This window comes from Clarias gariepinus, chromosome 27 (genome assembly GCF_024256425.1).
Source record: "Clarias gariepinus isolate MV-2021 ecotype Netherlands chromosome 27, CGAR_prim_01v2, whole genome shotgun sequence".
Lineage (NCBI taxonomy): Eukaryota > Metazoa > Chordata > Actinopteri > Siluriformes > Clariidae > Clarias > Clarias gariepinus.
The window spans coordinates 18,909,873-18,931,625 of NC_071126.1; the positions used below are offsets into that span (position 1 = coordinate 18,909,873).

Consider the following 21,753-nt stretch of genomic DNA (forward strand, 5'->3'; position numbering starts at 1 on the left):
TTTGCTTCCACCTTTGGATTGTGATCGCTTCACCTCTGCCAAGTGGAGCTGGACGGTGATGTCACTGAATTTTTTTCAGCACATACCATGAGGGTTTACTGGCTAATGCCAAATTCTTGTGCAGTAGCTGTGATGAACTTACCCTCTTTTCTCAGCTTGTGTCTTTTTTTTTTTTCTCTCTCCCATAGACAGCTCCCTGATCTGTTTGTTGGTTTACATTTTTTTTTTCTCCAAACGTGCAGCATTTACAGGACAACCACAAGACTAAGACCAAGAGTAGACATTTAGAAACAGAAATGATTTAAAGATTAAACCTAACGGAGTACCCCTGGTCAACAAGCACATCTGTTGTGCTCCAATATTTTTGTTCACTTTGAAATGAGTACATTTTTAGGAAATTGAATTCTGATCTGTTGTTTTATATTTGTTTGAATCTACTGCAAAAACATAACTTATAATTTCACCTTGATGCTTTTTTTTTTTTTTTAAGTTGTACGTAGAACAAGCTTAAGAAAAAACTATTACATCATATTTTTTCCTGAAAACAGCTCAAAGTAGGGAAAAGTAAAAGAAAAAAAAAAGTCTCACCAAAGTGTCTGCCTAGGTGAAAAAAGTGAATTTTCAGATCATATAAACACAATTTTTTATAACACTTAACGCATCTTATTTCACGATCCATGCCTAATTGTTTTGTAAATATGCATACACATTTATCAGATTAAAAGAAACACATCTGCTAAATATTATTTTATGCCCTTTAATGTTTTAGTGTCTAACTTTTTTGTTTTTTAATTCAAATCTTTTAACGGTCTTAACTGTCATTCAGATGAAATTTGGCCGATTTAGATTTCACATGAAAAGACATGAACCTGAAAAAGTGTATTATTCTAAAATGTTAAATCGTTAAAAAATTGCAACATGAATTTGACATGGTTACGGACACTACAGATTATTTTCCTTTTAAGCTTTTTGTGCTTATATACAGTATAAACACCCGGTGAACGTTGGCTTAAGAATGTTTTTATATGCTATAAGATATAATTATAGTGTTGGACATTGATAATATTGGTAATATTTTTGTGTGGCTGGAACATATTATCTGCATTTACATTATTTCTTGTAGGAAACTTCTTATCGGAATATGTTTTCGCTCCAAAGTGAACTGAATTTATGTTACAGGCTCCGCTGTATATAAAACACATCTTTTTTTGGTAAAGAAAAACAGTATAGAGATAAAAAAAGAAAGCTAAGACTTTTTCCACTATAACTGGATCCTTTTTTCCCCTCCTTCTTTGCTACTTCCCTTTTTTTATATTGTATTATTTTTTTTAAATTCCCATTTGTAAATGTATGTTTTTTTTAGTGTTTACATTGAATTTTACTGTCCAACACCTTCATGGTTTATTTTCCTCATTTTTTACCGCTAAGAGTTACCGTTACCGCTAAAAACTACTTTCACCTCTATTAATTACGCTATCTGTCTGTTGCCGGCTCTGCCAGTCACGGTCGGTTAGCTTCCTCTATGTGTGGGTGGAGCAAAATAACCGGTTTAATAAAGAAACAAATAATAATATGTTAATAAATAGTGTTTGTGGAACTGTTGTATAAAAGCCATATCAGGCTTGAGGTCGTGCTGTTGTGCTGATATTTAAATTTAAAGTTTTGTAAAAGAAAAAAAGATTAAACAATGGACATAATGTTGGATTAGTTTGTAAGCTAGCGTTTAATCTGCTAATTAACTTACACAAAGTTGACATGAGGGAACTATGTAGTCGTGTGTTAAAGCTTTATGCTTTTTCACTTGTTATTGTTATAGGTTATTAGTGCTCATCTGTTAAGTGAAAATAGCACCATGACATTTCCACATCATCTTCCAAGGTAGTCTGAGATTTTATTTATTTCTTAGTTTTTTTGTTTTTTTGTTTAAATACTATCTCGCCTAGCTGACTCAGGAGCGTTCCCTTTCCCAGAGCGGTTATGAATGGCTTCCGGGATTTTATTCGACGCCAGTGCAGCGAAAGGTCCTCCGATGTGGACGGCGACTAAAATAAACGGCACCCGCTGCCAAAAGCCACAAATCCTTTCATTCCTGAGCGCTACCCGACAGCTAAAATAAATCCTGAACGGCTTCCGCGTTTCCTGGTCCTTCGGCGGCGAAGGTACCGCGAGAGCAAGCGGAGGGTCGTCCATGTGGGTTTTGGCCGAATCGGACAAGTCTAACGACTTGAATGTCCTCTCACCACCTCCTCCTTCTCCTCCACCCCCGCTTCACTCAGGAGGAATGCAGGCACGTCTTTCTCATGCTAATCCATCTCCTGAAGTTACACCGCGATCCCATGCTTCAGGAAAAATATTCACACGCTGCTCCTTTTACCCTGCCAGTGTCCAGGTTTAATTATTCCACCAGAGCTCTGGAGTCTCTTGTCCGAGGCCACACGTTGTGTTGTTGCGCAGTCAGGCCTCTTTAACTCTAAATTTACATGAAGGATGAGAGGGAGAAATGGATTCAGTGAGGCATCACGAGCGTTTTGTATGATAATCGCCAAACTGATATCAAAATCGATATTCATATATTATTTCTAAATATATTACATATATTTAGTTTTTGTTTGAGGTGGTAAAACAACACAGTGGTTTATTTAAGATGAAAAAAAAACAATCTTGAGTTGGAATATTTGTATTACCAATACGAAACGAATCTGCGCCAACGTATTGTGATATCGTATCGCTTGTTGTTGCCGTTTCATGTCCACGTCGAAAATAGTTTTACAATCAGTAATGTTTTAATTGTTTAATTTATCCTGATTAGGGCTGCAACAACTAATCGATAATTATCGATAATGAAATTCGTTGTCAACGAATGCCATTATCAATTAGCTGGCCTGCTCACGTTACTGAGGAGCGTGACCACAAGATGCACAAATACACAAAGATACACAGCCGCTCGCGCAATGCAGGTTACAGAAGCGCCTGCAGGAAAAAGCGTGCGTCCCGAGTCCTCTAAGGTATGGAAACAATTTACATTAAATGCCTCTAAGAAACCGGTAACCTGCACGCTATGCAAGACCGAGCTTTCATGGCATGGTAGTGCCACAGTCGTGCACGAACACTTAAAAAGAAACATGTTGGTGTTACGGATGGCGGACGTCATCAGGGTCGGTAAAAACTGTATCTCTTCATCGTGTAAAAGTTGTATAGTTTAAGTGCTTTAGTTTAAACTGTTTGCTAACTTCGGGACAGTCGCGCTAGACCTGTTCACGTGCTACTCGCTAGCATCACATTGCGCAATCACCTCATGAGCAATAGTGATTAGTTTAATGTCGCTACTTTAGATTAGCTTAAATTACACGGTGCGAATAACAGTAGAATATTACATTCAGTGATTGTTGTGGTTTTCAGCGAATGCAAATAACAGTATATTTGTGACTATTAGCCTTTTGCATTTCTACAGTATTTTTTATAGTCCACTACAAAGTTAACTAGCAAATCTGTTTTCAAACACAATTTACTGTGATTTTACTTATGCTTATATCATTTTATTATACAAAATTTACATTATTTTAGCTGTTTATATCTTAACAACTGAATGTCAGTGTAAACAATATATATACATAAATTTCATTTAAGGATTAAAATGTCAAAATTAAAGATTAAACTCTATGTGGCTTTTGAATATTTTTAAGTTACATTTTTTACATAAATAATACCCTGATTTATGTTTTTTTGTAACAGTTATAAGCAAAACATCAAATTAAAAAAGCATTTAGGTTTTATCCGATTAATCGGAAAAAATAATCACTCAACTTAATTGATTATGAAAATAATCGTTAGTTGCAGCCCTAATCATAACACTTTTTTTTGGGATACTTTTTATTTGTAATAATTTATACCCTTAACACCTCATACACTTCTATTTCAGTTCTATTATATTGGCGAATTTGTACATATTGTAAAATTTTTCTATATTTGAATAATTAAAAAAAAATTTTTATCCATAGTGAATTCTAAAGATTTCTATTTGTGTTTAACATAATTGTACTCGTTAGCGCAATTCATTCTCAGAGGGAAACCTTTTTCTTTTAGACCACGGGTGGTTGTGTAAACATTTTATTGCTCATCATTGTGACAAAATTTAAAATTGATTTGAATTAAAGATATAAAAATGCATTAATTTTATTCCTGGAATATTCCAATGAGGTTCTCTTGTTTTTCTTTTAATAAATTAAATGAATCCTGTGGTGCTTAGTACCAAAATATAATTTTGCTCGATGAGAGAAAAATGGCTCAGGATTTTTTATTTTTTATTTTTTTTTACACTTTCTGCCTCACTTTAGATCCGCTAGCTAATTGAGTTGAGGGGGGGGGATAGAAAAAGTTTGGCATCGAGATTTTTATATAGCGCCACACTGAGTAAAAATAATTCTAAGCAATCGATTCTTTGAAATTTATATATTGAGGTGGTAATAGTGTTGCAGTTCTTTTAGTATCCTACAGGTGGATTATGGAGGAACATCTAAACTATTCACACTCTGACAGGCAGCACAGCGTCCTATGCGGTTGTAGCGAACTATTATTTAAATAAGTTTTTAAACGGTAAAAAAAAAAATCTTTAAAAAATTGGGATAATCCTAAAATTGTGAAACTTTGAGAATCGCAATACAAACTGAAGTATCGTGATATTGTATCTGGTGATCCTGATGTGGTCGCTATGGTAACGCTGTTCTGACAAATCTTGTTAGCAATTAAAGTCATGCAGCTGTGTGTATAGGCGTAGAGATCGTTAAGTTTGCAGCGGAACACAGAGACCTCGTGTGTAGGTGTCGATGTTCCTAGGTCGTTAAATTTGTGTTTTTATTTCCCTGAATTAAAAGTGTATGAAAGAACTGTGGGACTTTTTCGACTCTGATGAATGAGTTGTCGATCCCACGACCAGAGAGTGATGTATCCTGACAGCGCTCGGGTGGCCGTCCGTGTAACAAACCCGTTTACACGCTCGATTTGCTCTGAGCTGTCCGTTACAAGCGCTAAACGATACGGTCCGGCGTGACTGACAAAAACATTTACACACACATGGCGTTTATAGAGTGCAGCGCTGGACATTCTTACTCTTTGTGTGTGTGTCAGTCACAGAGGAGGTCTGACCTGCTAGAAATGTCCACAGGATACAAAGTCGCACAATAGACAGGAAATAAAGGGGGGTGTTGTGGTGGTGGTGGCGTTTGCGAGATCGAGTAACAGAAACCCAAGCACTCCTTTCCAAACCCCCCCCCCCCTCCCCCGCCACCTTCTTTGCCTGTGACGCGTGAGTCGCACTTCCCGATTTTCACCAAGTCTGAGAAAGAGCTCGCTGAAACTGGCTCGCTCAGAGCCGCATACAGGACGCCGGGTCGCCTGGGTCACTTAGACGCTCTGAAGAGTTGAAAAAAAAACAATCTCTCACTAATGCACGCACACACACACACACACACACGCGCGTTCCCGGCGCACGGAGCCGGAGTAGAGCTCGCTGCGCTTCCTCGTTAAGGCAGCGTAACGGTTAATCAGCACATCTCTCCCGCATTCCTCTCGTCTGTCTTAGTCATCTCGTCGCCATGGTTACCAGACAGAGCAGCGAGTTTTTTTATTTATTTATTTATTTTTTTCCCTTTGGAGGCAACGCATCGCTTCAGCGCGGCGACAAAACGGACACCACGACGACAGCCCGGGGTTTGGAAAAGACGACCAGCTACGAAAGACAAGACAGTCTGGTTTTATCGATTTACATGAAATTTCTTTAAGGAAGCTTTTCGTTTAATCTGTGTTGTGATGCACAATGATTATAATTACTGACATTTTCGTAGACGCCCCCCTCACCCAGTAGAGGTTTAAAGGCCTTCCTCATGTAGTGGAAGATGATGAGGTTTAAACCCCATGATCTTCTGGTCAACATTTTAACCACTGAACAGGGTTTGTTTTTTCAGATTTGGTTAGAAGTCGTTTGCTTTGGATTAGTCTACAATATCAGAGCTAAATCTTTTCCAGCGTCTTCGGGACCGAGGTGTCCGTGCGTTCCCTGTTTCTCATTTGTAGCAGGAGAAGAGCTCGATACGCAAAGCAGTCAGTCGTCGTTCCTTCCTTCGAAAGCGTTCCCGTGCCAGCGACGAAACCCAAACCGACAGCTTTTATTTTAGACAAAAGGAAGAGTCAGTGAGTCAGTCCTGGAGAAGTCTGAGAACGTCCCCGGTCCCTCGTCATGCATATTAAAGCTGCTGGAGTCTCTCTCTCTCTTTCTTTCTCCCTTTTTTGTATTGTCATCTAACCCGTGATGAAAAGTGGCAATGCTATTGCGAACCATGCTTTAAAAAAAAAAAAAAAAAAAACTTTTCCCCTCCTGATCTCAAATGAGTTTGGTTTATTTCTAATCAGAACTGATTCTCTCTCTCTACTTTCGGAAATATCAGATCCAGTTCCCTTTTTTTCTTCCCTTTTTCTTTTTTTCCTCTTTCTCACATCAAACACATCATTAGTCTTTTGTTCGTCGTACTCGCCATGCCGGGGATTTGAGCGAAGCCGCCCTCAGATCTGCATTTTTTTTTCTTTTTTTTTTAAACAATAGGATTTGTGCTAAATGAGGGGAAAAAACGAGTAGGCGATCTTTTATCAAAATAAACCCATGCAGCAGGAGTGTTACTTCGGGTTCAGCGGTGCGACTTAAACGCTTCGACTCTCCTCTGACTCAAGGTAGCGCCGACTGAGGGGTAGCGAGAGGGGAGGTGGGATCGAGGCCAGATGAGCGAGTGATGGCTCACTGAAGGACACAAACATCTGGAGAAGGAGGCGGGATCACACGGGTGCGATGGACGCGGGGAATGGGCGTAGAGGGGAAGTACCGAGTGATTATAAAACAATGGAGTTATTGCTGTAGTGGTAGTGCAAGGGGGTGGTATTCCCACTGTTTCCACCCCAAACCCACCCAGGGCCTTCCCCCCAACCTCCTTTTAAAAAAAAAAAATAAAAATTTTTTGTGTATAAACAGTTTACAAACTCCTACTTAAGACTAAAACTTTTTGTGTCACCTCGAGATAAATCTTTTTTACCTTTTAAAAAAAGTTTATTCATAAATGTCAGTTGGTCGAAACACGCCTACCTCCCTCAGTCACTCCTCACAGTCAACTGGCTTAGATTTAGCTTTGCTCAAATGCGAGGTGGCTAAGGTTAATTTGTATGCTAACGTTACTTTGCATTTGGTTGAACTTATTAGTCACCCACATCCTACACGTCAACACGTGTCAACTCCTAAGTTTCCTGTAGTAAAGTAACACTGCAGCGATTCCAGTTAGACGAAGTAATGCGTCGGGGATGGCTAGTGGTGTGCACCTGAAATGAAGCTGTCAATCAAATCAGCCACGCCCAAACATTATGTAATTTTTAAATGCGAATTTTAGCTATTAAGACCAAATCCCATGTCTTTTTTTTTTTATTTTTTTTTATTGTATTATTCTGCAAACATGTTTGTAAATTTTTACATTTTATTAAGGGGCTCTTTAAAGTTTGGCTCACTTTTGTCCCTAGTGGACACTTGAAGAACTGCATATTTTTGCATTTCCATATCGAACTAATTTTTCAGGCCACCTCTCGATTTGGAGCGATGTCACTCTTATGTTGACTCGAGCCCTGTAGTGCTCCATAACACTGATCCTACCACCACCATGCTTTAATATGGATAAGATATAGTTGATGAACACTCTTGTTGCTACGTTTTAAAAGCTCTCATGGGATGTAGGTGGGTTTTTCATGAGGCAGAGCTTCTTCTGCATGCACCTCTCTATAACCCAGGCATCGGTCATGTTTAGGGCATAAATTCTAGAGCTTCCATAATGTTGCTGTAGATCTTCTGCCATTCTTCCTAATGATGATAAGCCTTGTCCGTTGTGTCGATTACGCAGGGACGTCCTGTTCTTCATGATGTGCTTCTTTTGACAAACTGATGGCCTTCGCATCTAATGTTATCAGGGACCTACTTTGTAAACAGATGAAACCATGGAGTGACTGTAATGTAGAATGATGATCCTTGGATTTTTGTTTGAAGGAAAAAAAAAACAATTAATTAAATACCCTGGCATTTTTTTAAAGGGAGTTTGTTTACCCACAATAACTCTCTCTATATTTTTTCTGTTTGTGTTCCCCTCCTCAGAAGATGATTAGAACGAACTTCAAAATGTCCCTGGTCCTCTAAAGAAGGTTTTTATTTATTTTTCCTTATCTTTTTCCTGAACCCTTAAAGCTGAAAGTCTTTAAAACTTTGATATGAGAGTCCCAATTTAAAATCAGGTGTAAACACCGTGCACAAGAACGGCACACTCCTCCAGACTTGGGGAAGAAAAGTTACAGCTGCAAAGTTCTTTAGATGTTTCCTTTTAAACAGCTGAACTTCTGCCATGTGCTTGAATTCTGAGGGGAAAAACAAAGATGTAGAGTGAGATATCGTACAACATGATTTTATCTGGACTCTCAAAGCCGAGCTTCACCAGATTTTTAATTTATTTTCATTCATGATTTTTTATTTTTTTCCCCTGATCACATTTCTTTCACAAAGTTGACGGTTTAGCGCTTCTCCTTCCATGTTTTTTCATAAAGTGTTTAAGGGTTCTTAACCCAGTTCCAGTAACTTTTTATTAATAGTGTTAAATCTCCTTAGTTGTTTTCTTGGCTTGATGCAGCCCAATAATTTTACCTTTCTGGAAATAGTAACTTTTAATTTATTTATTTGTTTGGCGGGTCCCGGCGGTGTAGAATAGCTTTTGATCTTGTTTAGCAGTTCATCCAGGGATTAGTTTGTATCTAATGACACAAACTTCATATTCAGATGAGATTTTGAGGTTATTTTGCACATTTCCTTGCTGGAAATTAAATTAATACTATCTTTTATCTAAAAGAAAAAAATATATATATTAATTAATGTTTAATTTTGAGAAATGTTGCAGTCGACGCAGTGACACACAGGTTCAGAGTCTCATCTCGCCCCTTAGACATCCAATCCGATCCCCACCGTTGCAAAACTTCTGCACCGCTGTGGAATTTTCTAATCCGAGAACTAGGAAGATAAAGAGAGAGCTGGACGGCCGCGGTCGTGATAAGGACGGCCGAGTTTAGCTGCTAATCTGTCCGCGCTGTGTTTCAGGAAGCAGGAGGACGAGCTGAAATGTGTAGCGCGCGGCCTCGGCTTAAACGCTCAGCACTCATCAGTAGCCCCTGTGCGGAGCTAGTGTCCGTGGTATTAAAAAAAAAAAAAAAAAAGAGAGACGAAACCTGCAGTGCGCATAAACATATCGGCACCCCCTGTAACGATCCGTGAGGTGAAGTAGCTTCATGACACACTGCAAAAATAACCTAAATAATCTATTCAGTGGTAAAACAAGTTGCTCATCCAAAAAATCGACATCTCTGGAAATTATCGGCAGTGTAGGCATGTTTCCCAGTTTATAATGTACATTATTATTTTATTTAATCCATCTTATCCATGACTTCCTCCTGATTAACTGGGATGCAAGTATGAGGTGACACAGGGGCCAAAGATAAAAAGAACACACGGACTCGATAAAAAAGTGAAGCCTGTTGATCTTGAGCCATAATAATAATTTACTATAAAAAAAAAACAAAAAAAAAGTTAAATCGTGGAGTTAAAGCGTATTAATTAATACTTGTTTGAGTTTGGATGTACCTTCTGTCAGTCATTTTATAGACCTTAAGGCTCAAGGGGTGGAGCTTCTTAAACATGGGTGGGAAAAAGTAAAGTTTTTAAAATTTAATCGATCGTGGAAAAGACTAAAGGAGGAGCAGGATACGTAGAAGAGGAGATGGAAAGACGGCCATGACGGTTTATCAAAACGTCGAGGCGTGACGTTAATTGCTTAGCAGATCAGCAAAAACACAACCTGAATTCATTAGAGTTTTGTAGTTTATTGTTTTCTTATGAAAATAGTTACCTGTCGCAACTGTCTGATAGTAGTGGCATTCGGAGTACGCTTTGTTCGACAAACGCTTTGTAGCTACGTTCAACATTTGTGTTCTTTTGTGGCTGCCTATGACTGGATTTTTTGCTTGTAGGATTCTATGTTCGAGGTACGCTCTGTTTGTAGCTACGTTTGCTAAAAGTTCTTTTGTTTGTTTCCAGCTACATTCATGTACTTTTCGTCTGTTTGTAGCTATGTTTGAGGTACGCTTTGTGTGTCTGTAGCTACGTTGATTTTCTTTTTGTCTGTTTATAGCTACGCTTGATGAAGGCTTTATTTGTTTGTGGCTATGTTTAAACAGTTTTTTCATTTGTAACAACATTCGACATCCGCTTTATTTGCAGCTGCGTTCAACCTTTGTTGTATTCTTTTTTTTTGGTCATCTTTAATGTTTTTTTTCTCTCTTTTTTTTTCTGTTTGTAGCTACGTTTAATGAAGGCTCAGATCACACGTATGCTTTGTTTGGTCGTGACTCTGTTAAAATAATTTTTTCCGTTTATAGCTACATCCGACAAACGCTTGTAGATATATTTAACATTTTGTTTTGCCTGTTCGTAGCCATCTTCAATGTACGCTTATTTAATTTGTGGCTACATTGTAGATGCAGATGCAAATGCTTTGTCCGTTTGTAGCTACATTTACCCGTGCGTCTTGTTTATAGCTACATTCAACTTTATTTATTTTTTTGCCTGTTTGTAGTGATGTTTGATAAACATTTTGTCTATAGAGAGGTTTGATGTTGGGCTGTAACTCGATTACAAAAACTGATCGAGGCAAAATCTTCTGCCTCAAAGCTTTTTTCAATTAATTAAAAAAATTTACGTTATGTTTTTGCACAATTATTTGTTTGGTATGACGCCGTGCGCTTCCGGATGCGAGCCGAGCACTTCACACAGACGAAGAAGAAGCGCTTACGTCACCCACAAAGCGGATGGAGACGCACACAGTTAGCTGTGTATTGATTTGAGGGAGCGTTCTGTTGTGGGCTGCAAAATGAAAAGTAGCGATAAAAATATATTAAAATTTATTTTAATGTGTGCCTTAGTTTTTTTGATACTTGGTCATTTGAAATACCTTTTTTAGTTTTTGCGTCCAAGAAAAGGCTTTAAAATAAGAATGCATGACTCTGTAATGCTTTTAATTCATCTCAGTCAACTTTAAGCTATTCTTTGTATTATGAATAATGTTTATTTTTGATGAAATGCTGTAAAAATACAGCAATTTTTTTTTTTTTAAAAAGCAGATTTTTCTAAAAAGAAAACCAGTTAATCTTTGTTGCTCTTATATATTTTACATTGTGGTTTGATTAAGCAAAAGTACATTTTATTTGATTACTCGATTAATCCATTAAATTTTTGGTAGAATACTTGATCACTAAAATATTCGATAGCTACAGCCCTAGTTTGATCTACACTCTTATAGTTTCTAGCTATGCTTGCGCATCTGCACCAGCGTTATATCGCACAAGCCCTCCAACATCCGCACTCGACAGGGTAGAGAAATATTTGTGGAAGGTACAAGATTCATTCATTACCTGCGTGTTTTATAACCGTATAAACCGGTTATGCTTGTTTTGCATGATATTTCTCTGTTGGTCATGTATCTATGGAACCTGTAGACCACAAAGGGGTGTATTTACAGTTCTACGGCTTAAATAAACTTAACCTGAGGTAAAATGTCTGAGTCTTTACATTAATTATGTAATTATTAAATGGATTATTGATTTTTTAGGTAGGTGACTGTAGATATGTTTGAGACTGTTTGTCTGTAGCTACGCTTGCAGTCTGTCTGTTAGTTCCTGTTTCCTCTTAGATTTATTAGTCACAAAGACAAAACCTATTTATAAACATCTTGTGTGTGTGTTTCGATGCTAAAGTGAACGCTGCTCCAGTGTTTTTCTAGACGCGCGCTCCATCTAAACAGTTTCCCTTTAGAAAACGATCCGTCTGTTCATATTAATCTGCGTTATCGCACTCGATTAGCTAACGAGCTCGTCGTACATTAACGCGTTAGCACTCAGGGTTTTTCATTTCCAGGCAGCTCGAGCATGGGCCGGGCAGCTTCGACTTTCCCAGCGGGCTCGCTAATGAATTTATCATCAGAGAACTTCCTCTCGGCACTTCCTCCCTCATCCCCGACGCGCCGGCTGACCCGTCCTCATAGCGCCGCGCACTGCACCGCACCGCCGAGGGCTTCGATCTCATCATCAGCTCTGGTGTCTGCAGCGTTGTGTTCTTTTATATCAATGACTGCTTATTCCTCTCACACACACATATTCTGAGCATGCCTTTTTTTTTTTTTATCCTTCTTGCTTTCCTGTGTGTTCTCTGTCTCTCTCGCTCAGGAGCTGTGTGTGTGTGTGTGTGTGTGTGTGTGTGACAGCTGCTTGAGGAAATTCCTGACCGGTTTCACTTTGGCATGATGGGAATTTTTTGCTACGTGAGTAGCCAAGCTTTTAACACCCACACTCCCACACACACATGCGCACACACACACACACACACGCACAAATGTGTATCCAACATCTCACAAAAGACACACACAAACCCAGGTCATGAATCCAAACTGGGAAATCGATGCTCTGGCCATCTGTGTCATGAGATTCCTGATCCATCTGTTGAACATTTCGTTCTTACGGAGCATCAGGAACACAAGACGTGTTTGGTTTATGTTCCTCTAACTCGTTTTGTACCTCGGAATATATAATTACATACTTTATTGTTTAATCGTCACAGGAATCATAATAATGATGATGCTGATGATGATGCGATCCTGTATGTTTTTAATCAGCTTTTTTTTTTGAGGACGTGGTGTTAATACAGCGTCTGAACTTCCGTTCACCCTCGACTCTCCGCTCCTCCTTGTTCCTCTACACCTCCTTTGTGGATCGCGCTTTATACCCCAGCGCATCTGATTCTAATGCTAATCACAACCGCTCTCTGTTCATCCCCTCTTTTTTAAAGAGCCTTGTGCTGCGTGTGCTTTTTTTTTTTTTTTTTTTTTTGGCATTTGAATATGGGCTTCAGTTCTGTATTTAACACACACACACACACACACACACACACACACACACACACACACACACACACACACACACAGTCTGAAAATCCTTTCTCGAATTTAATAGAAAGAATGTTTTCCTAGTTTTTCAGGACAGGTAAAGTTAATCCAGTACTAATAATAATAATAATAATAATAAAATGTTAAATGTTCAGCCAGACAACTTAAGGTTAGCTGGTTATTTTTAACTTTTCTCATGTAAAGATATTTAGCAGCTGTTGAAGTTGATCAGATAAATGATTTTTAAACTTGACAGTAACTCATCAGCTGGTCTACGTTCATGAGTCTTCCTGTACGTAAATTCTACACAGAGCGTAAACCTTCTTCGCGGCAAACGCGTGTCTCTTCGTAGTGTTGCTCAGATTCACACGTCAGCTGGTTTATGTGCCATTTTATTACAGTTTTATCTGTAAACGAACAAAAAAACCCTTTTGTGTCCACTTCTGGAGAGCAAAAGACCTTCTGCAGCGTATATATGGCATAAAGCATTCTGCAGAAGATATATTTATTCTATTTTTATCTTGTATTTTTTTAAACTTTTTTTATCTTAACTTACATTTTTTATTCATTTATTTATTTATTTTATTTGAAATATATATTTCAAACAAATATTAGATATTTATATTTGTATTTTTTACATTTTTATTATACATTTCATTTTGCAAACAAAATTTTGTATTTTTAATGTTGCAACTTTAATTTTGTCATTACATTTTTTTTTTTTTCTCCAATTTTCCAATCTAAACCTCATTGTTTATACGGAGCTCCTACAAACGAGAGTGCGGTTATAATGAATATCAGCACTGCAGAGGTAATATCCAGGCTGTGCCAGTATTTAGTCTAAACGTGTGACTTGGAGTGCGATATAAATTTTATTATATACAAGTTATTGTATAGAAACAGATTTTTCACATTGATTAATTATCCTGATTGGTAAACACTGCTGGTTATATTTCAGTGTTGCCTGTATCTGCTGATGTTGCTAACTTGACTGTAGTAACTGTTTTATGACCCAAATTTTACACTAGAAACACACGAGCGGAGTGATAACTTTTCAGCTCGGTTACAGGAAATGGTACAGATCGACCTGACTGCTAATAAATTGACGGGTACAGTCAAATATCGGTATGTCGCACAAGCCTTCCGGCATTCGTACTTGACACTGTAGCGTGATGTGAATGTACCGGAATCGACTCAGTGTCCATAACCGTATAAACCGGTTATGTTTGTTTTGCGTAATACTTCTCTGTTGGTCTCATATCTGCTAACATGTAGACACCAGAGGGTGCATTTACAGTTCTACATTATTATTTTAGTTTTATCTATTTAGGCCTTGTTAATTTGTTTTCTGACTAATTTCTGATGCTACACCTGCTTAAATAAACTTAAACTGAGGTAAAGTGTTTGTTTTTTATAGTTTAATTATTAATCAGGTATTGATTTTTGAAACAGTTGACTATCACTTAAAAAAAAAAGAAGAAATTTGTTCATAACACTGATGGTTAGGTTCAGGTCTTCATTTTGTAAGACTTTGAGGGGTGAAACCACCACCCCCCAACCCAAAAAAAAAACAAAAACCCTGTTTCTGATTATAACCTGTTGGTAGAAAGACTCGGTTTGGTCCCGGGCCTGGTGGTTATATATCCGCCGTCCCCCTGGGCGCGCCTGAGGGATTTCCCGCGGCTAGCCGCCACGACGCCTGGTTCCCCCGTACAACCTCGCGGAGCCGGCTAAATCCGATTCCGTTGTTTGCATACCTACGATTTACTCCCTCCAGTTCAAGGTCAAAGCCAAGCAGGAACAGATGAAGTTATTCCAGGACATGAGGCTGTCTTTTACAGAGACGGCAGAAGGACACGTCCATGTAGTGCAATGTTAGGATTAAGATTATTTTAAATACAGTGGATTATTACTGTGTTACTAAACATTATAGGTATAGTTCAGAGTGTGTGATGCTCTGGTTAAACACAGCAGGCTGAGATGTTTTGAATCAGTCGTCGTCATCATCATCGTTATCTCGTTCTCAGGTTTGTTGGCGTCTTGTGGAGTTTTCTGATAACTGTTTGATTAAAACCAGGCCCGCACGATTCATGCACCAAAATTCACCATGTGTGATTAATTACTCCAGATTAGACTTACTGTAGAGTGCAAAAGTTTACACACCCTCAGGAATTCTATAAAAAACTAAAATGATTTAGTTCATGGTTGTTTTAATTAATAAACGTAACACTTATAGAAAATGAAAAATTGTGGAAAAAGACACATTATTTTTCTATTATTATTATTATTATTATTTAGTTTATTTATTTATTTGTTAACCGTGTTTCCCACAGGTCTTGAAATATACTATTGTAAAATTAGGATAGTGTAGAGTGACGTATCCTTTTTTTCTTTTTTTTTTTTTTTATCACAACCTAGACTCCTAGAGTCAACCTAGATTTTAACCAACTATTCAAACAATTACAGAAAATATTAAAGTAATAATAAATAGGTCGCATAGGCAAAGAAATGGCGCAGATTCATAAGATCGCATGTTTTTATAATTGTTTTTTTAGGTTGTTTTTGTAACCTAATAATATTAATAATAATAATAATAATAATAATAATACACTGCAAATTTTTAGTTAGACGTTAGGTGATGTCATTCCCATATTCCGGCAGCAGTACAATCTACGGCTATTGAAAGTAATCATTTTTGATCTATTCTTACACTCTTTACGGCAGCCAGCCTCTGCTGCGTTTACTGCGTCTCAGTAAACTCCGTGTGTGGGGAACACTGGGTAATTATTTTAATATTCCATTTATTACATAGATTCAAAAGTAATCGCTTTTGAGAATCGAGGTTTTTGCGATTTAGCCCAACTAAGGACGTGTTTGAGATTTTTATTAGACTATCCATCAAGATCCTTTTTTTTTTTTTTTTTTACTTTTCAGTTTTAGTCGTCAACCTAAGAGTAAGGTTATGGCTTCTTTAGAACGCCGTCTCGTAGCTCGATACAGCAGTGTCTTATTTTTAATGCGGGTTTTAAACCTTGGCACTTCTTTAATTTCCTCTGAGCACTATGGGGGAATAAAAACTTTTTTTTTTTCTTTCTTTTTTCCTGCCAGTCATGTTAAACTGTTCTGGCACACAAGCTGCGCATATTCCTTGGTTTCGCATTCCTTTGCCATGCTGATGCATTCCAGATGTGGTGCAACGTCACGATCCGTGATGGCATGTGACCTGTGCCGAGTCCGCCACTCTTTTTGATAAACACTGGCGAGCAAGAGACTGCAGCGGGAATGCCATGCTAATGCGGTGCGCGCGGGGTCTGCCAGGGGACACGCACCATGTTAGTCCCTGAAGAGCGAGACGTTGGCGCTGTTCCTTCGTCGTGCATTCCATCCCCGTTCGCCATAGAGACGGAGAGAGACAGCGGGGAAAATAAAAGTGGTGCAGCACAAACCCTGCTCCTTTTTCTTTTTCTTTTTTTTCTGCAGTGCCACAAATACCCATCAGCCAGCGCTGCTCTCATGGAGGGGCGACGGCATGAGACGCGGATGATAAGCAGATCTGCGCGTCAGGAATGAAAACAGAAGTGCGATGCGGTGTGAGGTAGTGTGCGTATGACAGCCAGACCTCAGGTGTGTTTACTGCTCAACGCAAAGCCATTTCTGGATGTAATGAGTCACAACGATATCCGCCCTCCCACACCGACCTGCTGGGGCGCAACACACGGCCGGTTCTCACACACACACACACGATTAACTTATGCTTTCGTGTACACTTGTGCAGTTTGTCCTGAAATTGTCAGAGAACGTTGAACAGATGAGATCAGGGATGCTGCGACACCAGGACCGCTCTGATGCCGCGCTCGTTTAATTCCTACTAATAAGGAGAGGAAGAGGGCAAAAAAAAAGACAAAATGACTGCAATCTGGACGTATTTCAGGCAAAGCAGACGTCGCCCCAGACGAAAATTTCATGAGGAGGAGCGACAGGATTTTTTTTTAGCGATAAAGTCGAACATCCTAAATGATTTAAGCAGCAGGATGATGTGAGGTGAGTGACCCGTTTCAGATCTGACCCGGGATGTCTACGAAGTCATACTCACGAAAGTAATGGCGCTGTATAAAAGCAGATGATGTAATCGTGGGTCCTGGTTACCTGAGGCGCCGCTTCTCTTTTTATAGTGTTGGTCTTCACAACGCTCAGGGCCCTTTACTGACACGAAAAAGGCGGGAAAGATGAAAGCTGAAGCGGGTATTTTTACACTGTGTATGAAACGTCAGCGCGAGCGTTCGACACAAACAGTCTCATCAGTGAGGCGGTACGAGTATTTCCATGCGTCACCTCCACCGTATTTATTTTCTGTAAGAAGTATCCGCAGATCGTATTTTTCGTATCCTGTACGAGCCGTTTTGGACATTCTCACTGAACGCGTCAGTAAGGAAACTTCAAAACAACCAAATACGAGATGAAGTCAAGAGAAACTCCAAAAACCCTGCTTTGTTTATAGCATAACGATTATCTGTTAGCCTGGTGATGGAGGGTGCTACTGCTTCTTACCACGCTCTGAAAGAGAGACGTGAAGGACAAAATCCTAGAATTCTTCTTCTAAAAAAAAAAAAAAAAAGTGACTCCTGTACTTCCAGTTGTTTTTTTTTAACTGTTAAAACTTTTCAATCATAATGGAGAGGGCGTGGGAACTGAAGCTGGATGACTGTACTATAATAATAATAATAATAATAATAATAATAAAAATTATAAAAATAAATCAATTAATAAATAAAGTATTTAAAGAATAGTTTGAAAGAAATTTTATTTAATTAAATAAATCATTTAATAATTTTAATTCAGTTATATTAATAAAAAAAATTAAATTAATTAAATGAATGAATAAAATTAATTAAAGGAAAAAAATAATTTTAAAGAAATACATTTAAATAATTTAAGAGAACTGTAAAAGACTTTGATTAAAAAAAATAAGTATTTTTTTATTGGAATTTTAAAGAAGATACACAAACATACACACACACACATGCATAAATAAATACATAATGCATATATAATATTTCTACCCATTCCCACACAGAAAAAGTAAAAATGTACATGTTAAGTGTGAACAACATCACACTGTCTCCAGAGGCTTGTACAGTGGACACTATACATGATGGCTGCATCGCTTTATGCTCTTCCCTTCTTACCCCGACACGCCCGTCACTCTGAATAGACTTAATCTGGACTCATCAGATGAGTCACATGACCTTTATCCATCATTCTCCAAAGTCCAGTCTTTATGATTTCTAGCAAATTTTGAATCTCAAAAGTCAGTTGAAATCTCCTTAGTTGTTGTCTTTGCTCCATTCAGCCTTTGACCTTTCTGAAGTGGTGGCGGTGTATGTGTGTGTATTAGATGAACCACAAACTCAGACTTTGGGGTGTAGAGCAAGTGTGTGACCCAGTGTGTAAGCAGAGAGTTTTAGCTGTTTGTTGTTTATGAAAAGACAGTCTTGGACTGACACCAAGATTAATTTTTTTTCTCCTTCCTTCTCTTGCGCTCGTCTGAAAGCCTAGAATTACACACCGTGGTGTTTGACAGGCTTTTCTGTTAATTGTACCACTGAGTGCGCTCTCTCTCTCTCTCTCTCTCTCTCTCTCTCTCTTTCTTTTTCTCATTCTGTTCTTCTCCCACACTCGATTTTTCTCAGCTATTTTTGGTCCTTTCCTCCCACCGTCCCCCTCACTGCGTTGCTATGGGCTCTTGTCGGAGACGGCGATATCGCCGCTATGCCGAGGCGCTCGCTCCGGATCGTGATAGCTGATACTGCGCATGGACGCGTTATCTCTGTAGAAAACAGCATTTCTTCATGCAGCAACCTGATTTGTTTTCGCGTAAAAGCTGATTGAAGTTAGCGTGAGAGCATCACATTTGTAATTTATCTTCTACACGTCCTGAGGACCGAGAGAGACAGAAAGAGAGAGCGAGAGAGGACGCAAGACCCAATTGATCTTCTTTAAAGACATAAAAACGACTAGAGAGACTAGCGCCGTCCTGAAGAGCCGAGGCTTTCTCTACCAAACGCAGCGTTAGCGCTGGATTATGTTCACGATTCTCTTAGCCCACACACGCGCACAAAGCTGAGTGTTTAAGTCTGTAACAGAGGAGACAGAATGCGAGGCTGGGGAATATTCACACTTGGCACAAACCCCAGGAACACGAGCTCCACGCTTTGTCTCTGCTTATTGCATCACGCTTCATCAAGCGAGCCACATGCAGAAGAGTCTCTGCCTCACGGTTCGAATTAGAACTCCGAACATGCTGCTGCACATTTCTTGTCTTTTCTTGTTTTTTTTGTTTTTTTTAAACGCCAAATTTTTCCCGCTTGTTCTTTAGCTCACCTTGTGCATGTTAGTTAACAGAAAAAATTATGACACAACCGCTTCATCCTAAGGAGGTGTAAACTACAGCGCCGCCGCTTCGGTCTACTTAAACTGAAAGTCTTGTACCGCTTGTGTTCCGTGTTCATTCAGGAAGCAGGAGGAAATATTAACGAGTAGACACTGAAATATATTTTTGTACGTCCTGTATTTACACCAGCAGCAGCCGTGTTTTCCCCCTTCATCACTCATGATGTTCTACTTTTGTTAATGTTTCATCTGGAGTCGTGGAAACAGTTGATGTTTTCTTTGCCTCTCAGTTCCTTTAACAATACAGCTTAGCCATAAAAAACAAATATCTGCAACTGCAGCGATTCTAAACGTCCTAGGGGACAAAAAAGCCAAAAGACAAACCGCTTTTTTGTTATTAGTGTAATAATAAAACAAAACAAAAAAACCCTCTTAACTATAAAACACAAACAAAAAGAATTAGAATATGTGCACTTAAATTTAATTATTTATTTATTTTTTAGCAAATTCAGCCATCTGTCTGTCCGAAGTCAGTAGTGAGGGTCAGGGTCACACATTCTCTGCAGGGAAACACAGTTTCACATGGCGAATTGGCTGGTCTTAAAAATGAACAAGATTCAAGCAACACAGCGCTGGTCAATGTTTACTTTAAAAAAATAAATAAAAACAAAGATAAGGAAGTCCTGATAGTTCTGATGTTATGTTTAACCGAAGTTATAATGGATTTTATAACGTGTACTGACGTAATCAGAGTTTGTAACGCGAAGCGCATTTTCCCATAGAAACCAGTGCAAATGTGTGTAATTCGTACCAGCCCCCCAGAAATATTACAAAAAGTTTAAATTTCCAAAATATCTAGAAAAGCCACCAATTGATAAACTAAAATACAAAATAAAGACGTTAAACCTCTATTAACCTTTAATTATGATTGTTGTTTTGGTGTTTATTTTTTTGCCGTCCCATGTGGAAACAGTAGTGGACAATCCTGATTATAGATTGATATAATTATAGAGATCTATAATTAGAGATTATAGATCTATATCTATAATGCTCTAGTATTATTTAAAGGGCTACGTGTAATAAACATGTTTTTGAAAAAAAAATTATATTAAAACTATGTACAGGTAAACTAGACGTTTTAAATCCTACACTTAATGTTGTGTGTCCATTAAAGCGTCAGGAGCGTCTTCATTCAGACTGAGAAACTAAACGGTGCGAAACCTTTATGGACCGATCCGTCTTGCACATTCAGACGCATCACATGCTTCGTTCCTCCAGCTCTCCTCCGTGCTAATGTCAGTCTTGTTTACGGCCGTATTAACAGCCAGGCTCTAAATCCTCACGCAGCAGTGTGTCGCCGAGTGTGAGAGCTGTACAGTGCGTCCTCCGAACCCGGGCGCACCGTAGATGCCACACTCATCGTTTTGTCGGCTTTAATCCCGTCCTTGCCGGCACACCCGAGTCCATGTACACCACCAGAGGGGGAGGGGTGAGACCTCGAGGGGGTGAGACAGAGGGTGAGACTGAAAGAGGGTGACCTCCTGGGTGAGACCCGCAGGGTGAGACTGAAGGAGAGAGAGAGAGAGAGAGAGATCCAGTGTGTGTGTGAGAGAGACACACAGCCCCCCCCAGAGTATGAGAGGGGTAGAAGGGGGGTGGGGGACAAGAGGGTGAGTGACTAAAAGAGTGAGAGAAAGGGTTATAGGGGAAAAGCGAGGGACTTGGAGGATGAGGGACAGAAAAGGAGAGAACGAGAAGGAGATCAAGAGAGACTGAGACACTAAAGAAGAGTTTAGGGGAAGGACTGAGAGGGGCAGAGCGGGACAGAGACCCACATACTGTATAAACAGACTGTGACTGATATGTACAGAGGGAGACACAGTACATAAAGACAGATGGAGATAGAGAGGGACAGTGAGACACAGAGACACAGAGCTACTGTACACACCAATACTGAAAGTGACACATGTGAAGAGACACGCACTGACCGAAAGTGAGAGAGAGAAAGAGCCCGAGCAGGAGCAGTTTGAGACAGAGAGAGACACAGAGTGCAACCGTGGTAGTCTCTCTGACTGTCCCTTCTTTTCTGAGACGAAAGGTGACACTTATAAAGATGTCTGTTCGTCTCCTCTCATCTACAGATTTAATTTTTTTTCCTCAATCTTCCTTAGATCAGTTTTCTTTTTTTTTTCATCATCTTTTATCTTTCAGTTTTAACATGAAGACGTTGAGTTTCGAGTTCTCTCTGAAGTTCATCCACACTGATGTATTAGTGAAGCTTAATGAGCGTGATTAACACCAGATTTGGACG

At 39.0% G+C, this 21,753-nt stretch overlaps 1 protein-coding gene across 7 annotated transcripts in view; it reads left to right on the top strand.

The window, feature by feature from the left end:
• sipa1l1 (signal-induced proliferation-associated 1 like 1) overlaps positions 1-21,753 on the top strand; it is an 82,808-nt gene that overhangs the window by 18,342 nt on the left and 42,713 nt on the right. Inside the window, exon 2 of one of the 7 annotated variants that reach the window (XM_053488912.1) lies at positions 8,174-8,220. The exons of 5 other annotated variants lie outside the window; for them this stretch is intronic. The gene's annotated coding sequence lies outside the window, so the exon portion shown is untranslated. Of the gene's footprint in view, positions 1-8,173; positions 8,221-16,953; positions 17,094-21,753 lie in introns of those variants that run through there. One more of the 7 variants, XM_053488913.1, reaches the window with a different exon arrangement.